This window comes from Periophthalmus magnuspinnatus, chromosome 23 (assembly GCF_009829125.3).
Source record: "Periophthalmus magnuspinnatus isolate fPerMag1 chromosome 23, fPerMag1.2.pri, whole genome shotgun sequence".
In the NCBI taxonomy this organism is placed as follows: domain Eukaryota; kingdom Metazoa; phylum Chordata; class Actinopteri; order Gobiiformes; family Gobiidae; genus Periophthalmus; species Periophthalmus magnuspinnatus.
The window spans coordinates 9,542,950-9,550,387 of record NC_047148.1 but is presented as its reverse complement, the minus strand read 5'-3'; positions in this window follow the sequence as shown (position 1 = coordinate 9,550,387).

Here is a 7,438-nt window from a genome sequence, read left to right as displayed (position 1 = left end):
AGTGTCTCTTTTGGGAAGATCTGGGCTGGAGCAGTTTAAACAGTTAAGAGCAGGGATTACACTAGTTTATAGCGGCTTATGCTAACGCCGGAGAAGAAGCTAATTGCAGGAGGCTGTCAGTGAGTCCAATGTGTGTCGTGTGCACAGGAGCAGCTGGGATTAGGGCGCTGCATTCATTTAACTTTATGAGCACTGACTTCTATATTAAAACAGCACACACACATCACTTTCACTATTACAAATGGTTGAGCATTAGTAATAAAATAAAATTTCAGGGATACGGTATTCCTCACTCAAATTAAATTGCAGTGTTACAAAAACAATGTACAAGAACATCTGCAATATAAAATATATTTAAGCCTTGGTGATATTAAATAAAACAATGATCATCATTATTTGTCATTTAATGTGTGGATTTGTTTGTATAAAACTGTCAGAGGCTACAGTTACATGCACACTTAAAATCTTATTATAAGTATGATATTATAAGATAGAAATTTAATTTAAGATAAGATAGATTATAAAATAGAAATGTGTGTGTGTGGGGGGGGGGAGTGGGGTGTGTGTGTGCGTGTGTGTGTGTGCGTGTAAAGGCAAGGCAAGTTTATTTGTACAGCACAGTTCATACACAAAGTAATTCAAAGTGCTTTACAGAATAAGATAGACATTAAAATCACAATACAAATAAATCTAAACATAAATAAAACAGAAAATTTATATTAAAAGAGAAGGGTGCAGAATAAAAACCTTTCAATCATATGCACAGCTAAACAGAACTATTTTGAGCCTGGATTTGAACATTGTCAGAGTAGAGGCCTGTCTCGGACTGTTCCAGGTGTGTTTAGCTGCAAAATCTGAAACATTGATTCCTCATGTTTAGTCCTGACTCTGGGATCAGCAGGAGGCCTGTCCCTGAAGTCCTCAGAGTGCGAGATGGCTCATACGGCTCTAACATGTCAGAGATGTATGTTAGTGTGAGGCCATGGAGAGACTTGTTCACAAGCAGAGCTGCTTTAAAGTCTATTCTCTGAGCCACAGGATCCAGTGCAGAGACCTGAGCACAGGACTTATGTGCTCATACTTCATGGTTCTAGTCAGGATTCGAGCAACAGCATTCTGGATGTACTGCAGCTGTGTTAACGCTCGTTTGGAGGCACCAGTGAGCAGGCCGTTACAGGAGTCTAACCTCCTAGAAACAAATGCATGTATAAGTCTCTCCAAGTCTGATTTAGACAGTATACTTTTGATTTTTGCAATTTGAACGTAGTCAGAGTGTTTAGTCACTCAGACGTGTTTATAATATTCTTTTATTTAATGAGTAAAAGCCTACCTAACTATCTATATGTGTGTCTGTCTGTCTATCTATCTATCTATCTATCTATCTATCTATCTATCTATCTATCTATCTATCTATCTATCTATCTATCTATCTATCTATTTATCTATTTATCTATCTATCCATCTATCTGTCCGTCTGTTTGTCTGTCTGTCTGTCTGTCTATCTATCTATCTATCTATCTATCTATCTATCTATCTATCTATCTATCTATCTGTTGGTCTATCTATCCATCTGTCTGTCTGTCTGTCTGTCTATCTATCTATCTTTCTATTGGTCTATCTGTCTATCTATCTATCTATCTATCTATCTATCTATCTATCTATCTATCGGTCTATATATCTGTCTATCTATCTATCTATCTATCCGTCGGCCTATCTATCTATCTATCTATCTGTCTGTCTGTCTGTCTGTCTGTCTGTCTGTCTGTCTGTCTATCTGTCTGTCTGTCTATCTGTCTGTCTGTCTGTCTGTCTATCTGTCTGTCTGTCTGTCTGTCTATCTATCTATCTATCTGTCTGTCTATCTATCTGTCTGTCTGTCTGTCTGTCTATCTATCTATCTATCTATCTATCTATCTGTCTGTCTGTCTATCTATCTGTCTGTCTATCTGTCTGTCTGTCTGTCTGTCTGTCTATCTATCTGTCTGTCTATCTATCTGTCTGTCTGTCTGTGTGTTTGTCTGTCTATCTTTTATATATTTATTTATTTGTTAGTTTTTATGAAAAATCCAATGAACCTTACTGCACCAATACTTGTATTTTAAATAAATAACAGTACTCATAACGCCCTTGGTCATAACATAGGCTATAACACTGCGAGGTTCATTTTACAGGGTGATTAATGTTTCGACGGGTGACTTACAAGGTCACTGGGTACACCATCAGCTACACCTACATTTATTTGATCGGTGGATCAAATAAATGTAACTTTCACACGCTCCACACCAAGGGATCAATGTTTTGTACATGTACAGAAACATGTTAGAAATTGCCGGCCATCAAAAAGGAAACCAACTGATTTCACTAGGGATACAAACTTCTCTCTGTGGTCTAGCTGTTTTATTCCCAGAGCAGCCGATGGATTACATCTGAAGGAACAGTGTCTTCTTCTGCTTCTCATATCTTCTTTCTTTAATGTATTCCCTGCAGAATGACCAGTACATGTTATATACAGCACTAGAAACTGTCCACACTGAGATCTGTCAAACATACAAACATCAACGGGATCATATTACGCCATTTTCTGACCTATGTTATCTATATGTTCTTTGTCAAAAACATACTCAAACAACAGCTGTGTTTTGTTTCATTCACACGTTTAAACACACAAACCTTGCATATTTACGCTGTGTTCTTCCCTCAAACACTCTGTTCCACCTTATGATGTCATGTGGTAATACAGGAAGTGCTCCGCTGTGTTTTTAAACTCCATACACCTCCATTAGAATGAGTTGGATGAATTGCCAATCTCAGGGGTGTCCAAACTCAGGCCTCTAGTTGAACCCTGGCCCAATTGGTCAAATTTAAGTAATCCTACCAATATAACCTAAATAACATCACATTAAATTGTCATACAGACCTAATATTAATATTTCAAGCCTTATTTAAAGTATGAAGTCAAAACTATGTTAAATGCACCATCTGAATTATCTATTGACCACTGGCCCTCCGTGTCAAATATTTTTCAAGATATGGCCCTCGGTGAAAAGAGTTTGAGCACCCCTGGCCAATTGCTACTGAACTAAAGATAAAACGTAGCTCTTAACTGAAAACTACCACGTCATGACATCACAAGGTGGAACAGAGCGCTTTGAGGATTACGTAAACATGTGCGAATGAAACAAAACACAACTCCAGGTATGTTTTTGATGAGGTGATGACATTATAAGATGACTTAAAACTCACAAGAATCCATTATGTGTAATATAGGACCTTTAGCAAAGATTTTATTTCAGTTTTAGCTTCACAGATATCGCCACCTTTCACTTTACAAAACAAAAGCTCTTACATAAGCTACATAAGCGCCTCACTCGGCAGGTCAGTTTAATCATAGTGGGAAGAAAGGTGGGACTATCTCATGGGCCGCAACTATGTGAGCGGCGCCCACACGTTGTATACAGTTGGGAGCATAATTACGCTGCCATATTTAACATACAGAATGCATACAAGCAGGAATAAGCAAACCCACTCATGCAGAACGCACGTACATTACTCAAGCTAAACTTACACTTGTAGCACAAACAAGCTATCAGTGCCAGCGGTGTTTTTATGCTGACCCACACACCAATAGTATTTTTCATCCCGGGGTGAAAGCCACGCTACATTTTGCAGATGCTCTTCCTGCTTGCTTATATGGACGTTTTATTGGCGATATTGATTTGAGCTTACTGGGTTCTATATGTGCAGGGGTGGACGCCCGCAATTTTCTTTTCTTGTCGGGCCCTTACAGATTTATTGTGGACCCCAGACGCCGATCAATGTGGAGCAGAGCCGAGGGCCGAAAGCAAGATGGAGAGCCCTTCAAATTGAGCGGGGGGCGTGGCCTAAGTGGGCGCATGTGAAGCCGCATAGATATCTGCAATGTTAGAGCCGTGTCGTATGTGGAATAAAAATGACAAATGTCGTATCACTGCTGAGACAAAGTTTAGAGCGGGGGTGAAGATGTGCTGCCAAGTTGAATTGCTTTTGAAATTATAAAGGATAAGATTTTGAGTTTACCAAAGATGGTCTGGCTATTTATTTGATTTGAAAAGAATATTTGAATAGCATATTTGCAAATTATGTTAATATCAACAGCTCAGTATTTTTATTTTTTTATTAGTACATTTTTATTCGATGTTCTGGAAGTACATTTCACATAAATTTTCCAATAAACTTAAATATGATTGAAAGCTTGCTAGGGACTAAGTAGTAACAAATAGATGGATAGATATTTATTTATTCGGTCATTACATTATTATTCAACTTGTATCGGGTTGTACATAATATTTCTATCATGACCGAAAGGGTTTAGGCTGAAGTAAAGAAAAAAATACTAATAATGCCCAACCCATTTTAATAATAACACACAAGAATTCAAAGAAAAGCAGCATCATTTCCACAATATATGACTAAATACGCAAACAAAAGAAAAACTACAAACCACGACAGTTCACATGAATCATTCCTGAGTCCTGTCATTTTCAAAAAGTAATGTTTTATACCTCTTTTTAAATGTTTCTATTGTTTTTAGGAGCTTTTTAATTTATCATCGAGGTTGTTCCACACACTAACCCCTCGAACAGAAATACAATGATGTTTTTTATTGCTTCTAGTCTTAATTTTTTTGAATATACCTGTTTGTCTAAGATGATGTTGAGTCTCTCTGTTTGAATAACATCTGTAAACAAGTGGAGATTATGATTATTGACCTTGTGCATCATTACGGCTCAAATCAACAAGATCAAACTATTTTACTAGTTTAAATTTAACAAAAATAGGATTTATTGGTGTGAAATAGTCTGCTTGGTTAACTATTCTCATGACCTTCTTTTGGAGTTAAAAATTGATTTTATATTAGATTTATAAGTATTACCCCAGATTTCTGCACAATAACTCAAATATGGTAGAAACAGACTAATTTAAGTGAAACCTGACTCAGCAAACATTTCATTTTACTCATTATAGCAGCAATTTTAGCTGACTTTGTCTGAAGAACAGTAATGTGCACTTTCCAATTAAGTTTTTCATCAATATAAATACCTAAGAATTTAGTCACAGTCACTTGTTCAATTTCCACGTCATTTAATTTAATATTAGTTGCGCAGTCAATTTTTCTATTCCCAAAGATAATATATTTAGTTTTATTTAGATTCATTGAAAGTTTATTAATATCAAATCACAGTTTTATTTTGCTAAGATCATTTTCTACTGTAGATTCTTTCTGGTGTCATCAGCAAACAAAATACAAACGACCACAAAACCTATATTTTTCTTTTAAAATATATTGCCGAACCTTTATAAACTGCAAAATTAACTTAACCGATATCCCTTGAGGACTGCCATAATTTCAAATATTTAAAGACACGCTATTACTCCCATGAGTCAACGGTGCCTATCTCCATAAATGAATACTACAAGGTATAATGATGTTGTACCGATAAATTCATGATGCTAATTGCAGGGAGGAGCCTCACTGCCTTGTTCTGTCATTTCAGAATAAATGAAACTAAACACACTTGAGTCGTTGCTCCTCCCCCTGCTGCAGACGGGTGGGTAATACAGACCTGCGGATGTCGAGCTCAGACTGCTAAACGTTCAATCACACTGTTTGAATCTCATTATGCACTGTTCACACACACTGCATGCGTAGCCTTCATTACTGCTCTTTACACTCCCAGGTTAAACGGGACTGAACACTAAAGTTCCCTCAACCGATTATTTGGTTAGATCGATTCAGTTCATTTTATTTCACATTATATAAGACGGGTGGACATAGAACAGGTGCAGAAGACAAGACAAGAAATCATGCTAATATAAATGGATAACGGAGCAGATTACAAAAGTACGTATCCAGTTTTGCGTGTCCTTTTGAAAGTATTCCATTTATATTAAGCAAAATAACCCAAAGCTTGTTTCTCATAAGTTCACTTCTCATAGTTTTTAGACGTAGACAATCGTAAGAGCTTGTATTCACAGTTCCCGTATCAAAGTTCAATAGACAAGTGAGATATTAAGGGAGCTTATCAAGTATTCCCTTATAGATGCTTTTTATACGTTTCGCTGTTCATCCAAGCAACTGAACTAAACTGAAGACTTGGATGAGCAGCGAAACGTCTTCACTCCTACAACGTTTTGTCCAGTTGACAGATTTAACTTTGGGTTTTACTATGTCCAGTAGGCTAATAAACTAAAAGTGGGATTGGCGTAAAGATGGGTAAATATGAACATTTAAGATAAGGCCCTTGATATATATAAAAAAAAAAAAAAAGCTTTGACAATCTGCCTGAAACAAGACAACAAAAACCTTAGTTTGCATATCCCCTGTCTTTCTTTGATAAATGGTGAGAATTCCGCAGCTCCCATCTCTCCCTGGCGTCCTGTCCTTCCTGTTATGTGTGCGGAGGGGGCAGCTCTCTGGTTCACACCGGACTGAGACAAACCCATTGCCCTCAGCCAAGCATGGACCACCCATACAACCCCCCTTATACACACACACACACAAACACACACATTTATGAATGAAAATCTATTGAGTGACACAGTTTCACCAATGCATTCAAAATAGGCCAGTGACACAGATATCACACACAAATCACATGAGATCAAAATGCATATAAATGACAGGACACCAAGTGCACACATACTTATACAGTGATGGTATTCTTGGCTGGCCGCTGCCCTTCCTCTTCTCTCTGACACACCGACCGGAAACTGCCTCCCATTCTGCAGAAAGAGAAGCTTTTGTTTAGCCAAGACAGAGCCCCCATTCATTCAGACCACTGTGTTAATGTGTGTGTATGTGTGTGTTTGAGATAGAGACACATTATGCTACCCAACAAGTGCAGATAAAAGTTCAAGAGTAATTGAAAGAGAAAAACGCAGGAGGGAAGGAAGAGGAAGGAGGAAGCGAAAACATGAGACAAAACAACTTGATGTGGTTGAAAGAATGCAAATGAGATGTTGTGTTTTGTCAGAGCGGCTGGAGAGGTGACATCATTGTATGTGAGGGGAAATTTAAAGTTCACATTAGAACCAGAACTGAAAAGAAAGGGGCTTGTTGGCGCTGTGTCTGGATGCTAAGGATACTAACATGGCGTCTGAAAGTCTTGGGAGGAGGAATGTTCTGGAGGAAAAATAAGGGACAGTTTGGTAATAGGACAAAGTGCAGCCTGAAAAGGAGGTTTAGAAACCAACTATGTAATGGAGGGATTGTATAAGAAAAATCTAGACATAGTGACTGAAAGGTTGAGGTACCAGTGGTTCAACAGAATGGACTTACAAAGACTTCCAATCACAGGACAAGAATTAATTGCCAGATCAAAATTGGGAATAAACCAGAACTAAACCTGGACTAGACTAGGATGCATCCAGGTCTGCAACAGTTCAAATCAGGGCTCAT